The following is a 2,248-nucleotide window of genomic DNA, read 5'->3' as shown; positions in this document are numbered from 1 at the left end:
TTTAGTCGAAAATAAATTGATCAAGCCATGGCCGAAATAGTTTAAAACATAAACAAAAATATACAAATAAAGGCAACAGTAGTATACCGCTGATTAAAACACAACCTAGAAAAAAGTAAAATCACAAAAATACTGAAAATCAATTCGGAAAGTCCATAATCACATGGCAAAATCAAATAACAAAACGCATCAAAAACGAATGGACAAGAAACTATAGGCTGAGTAAAACGAACCCCACCAACACTACGGTGATCTAAGCTCACATGATACAGTTAAATTAAAACTGTCAAAGCTATTCCAAGTAAGAAACTTCAAATACTTGAATAGGTAGTTATTTTAAATCAATGTTTTACCAAACTTTAAATTCTTCGTTATACTTGGCATTTTCTATCTCAGGATGAGGTCAAATATGCAGTATTTAGTAAAACCTTTTGAACTTTGGTCCATTTTTTAGACTTTATTTTTATTTGGGCGTGCTATTGAGAACGAAACTTGCGTCTATCGTTATTCTGTTCCACATTCAATGTTTATTATATGTTTTCATATTTATCCGGAACAAATTGAACTGGACCGATTTCTCAAATCACCGTTTTTATCGACTACCTTTAATTTCTGTGACACCGTCCGCTTCAATATCTCAACACATGGAAAATGGACGACATTTGAACTTTCTGAGGAAATCGAGACATACCACTGTCAAGTACGTTTGATTCAATCATAAACTGTGATAAATTAATCTGTTTAACTCCGTTATTTTTGGATAAGTGATTTATAAACACATACGAACTGTAAGTTATTTATTTCCGAGAAATGAACTGTAAATTCTACTTTCGTTTTTGACTCGATTAATAATCTTGTATTTAACATTCATATTTAATTCGTACACATTGTAAAATATTGTATTTTTATTTCTTTCAGTTTACCAATCTACTGACTATTATGTAAACCTTTCTGGTGGAATTTATAATTACAATTTCAAACAAGTTGTGTTCGTTATATCTTCATCGAGATTGCGATTGCAGTCACCTGGTTAAAACTAGTTGAGTCCGGCTCAGCATAGTAAATTGACAACACGCTGTCTTTACATATCCAGACAAGGAACGACAACCTAACAACGTTCATACCTTTACACTGACAGTGGACTACATAACTTGTGTGTACTAGGCAGCAACCCAACAACGTTGAGTCAACATGGATCCCAGTCATGTGGAACAACAGTACGGGATCTCACCGAAAAAGGTAAAGGAGCCTACACAGAAAAACGTAACAAGTTCTGTGAGGAATTAGAGGTCCTTTGGTCAGATATAACGACCCATTTATTGGAAATCACCACACCTCCCAATGGACTTCAGCAAGTCTTAACAGCCCAGGACAATCTTGTAAAAGCCTGTACAAATTATCGTAGGCTCACAGACGAATATCTGGACTTTCTAAAAAGGACCAGAACGTTGGACAGTCAAAAAGACATAGACGCATGTAACCTTACATTGGATCTCCGTCTGTCCAAAGTGGAACTGGCCATGGACTCTTTACACGAGCATCGCCTTGTCCTCACTAAGGCTAAATCAACTAAAACAAGGACCTCAGGGTCAAAAGGTAAGAAAACCTCACGCAGTGGTAGCTCTAACGTGTCAGACATGTCAAGTCTAGCACGGAGGAAGCGTGCCAAAGCAGAGGCCGCTAAATCAAAAATAGCCTTTGTTGAACAACATTCACTTATCTTACAACAAGAGGCAATGTTAGAGGAACAAGCCCTGTTCAGACAATCTGAAATGGAACAGGAAGCAGCACGCAAAAAGGCTGAAATGGAACAAGAAGCAGCACACAAAAAGTCTGAGATGGACCAGGAAGCTGCACGCAAAAGAGCTATAATTGAACAGGAAGCCACATTTTAAAAGGCCGAAATGGAACAAGAAGCCGCACGTTCAAAGGCTAAAATGGAACATGAGGCAGAACAAGAGGCTTTACGCAGAAAAGCACAAATCAAACAAGAGGCTGCACGTGTAATCCGAGAAAAAGCCGAGCTGAAGGCCAAGTTAAACCTTCTAGAAGCACGCAGAGAGGCTGCAGCCGCAGAAGCCGAGGCTCGTATCCTGGAATACGATGACAGCCAAACGTTTAGCGATCTCCCTGACGAAAAGGAAGACCCGCTCCAGCGTGTGCAAGATTTCGTCAATAAACTTCCTGTATCAACCGCTGTAAAGGAAGTAACAGGACCTCAAAAGAAAAAAACAAATTCCTGTTAAAA

General features: G+C 38.4%; 1 long non-coding RNA gene across 1 annotated transcript; it reads left to right on the top strand.

The window, feature by feature from the left end:
• The first annotated feature begins 512 nt into the window (after window positions 1-512).
• On the top strand, window positions 513-985 carry LOC143069067 (uncharacterized). The gene is made up of 2 exons (XR_012976321.1): window positions 513-700; window positions 919-985. It is a non-coding gene; the product is annotated as an uncharacterized LOC143069067 (long non-coding RNA).
• Window positions 986-2,248: the final 1,263 nt, after the last annotated feature.

The sequence above is a fragment of the Mytilus galloprovincialis genome, chromosome 3 (genome assembly GCF_965363235.1).
Source record: "Mytilus galloprovincialis chromosome 3, xbMytGall1.hap1.1, whole genome shotgun sequence".
Lineage (NCBI taxonomy): Eukaryota > Metazoa > Mollusca > Bivalvia > Mytilida > Mytilidae > Mytilus > Mytilus galloprovincialis.
The sequence above is the reverse complement of the archived record's forward strand: the minus strand, read 5'-3'. Positions and strand labels throughout refer to the sequence as shown.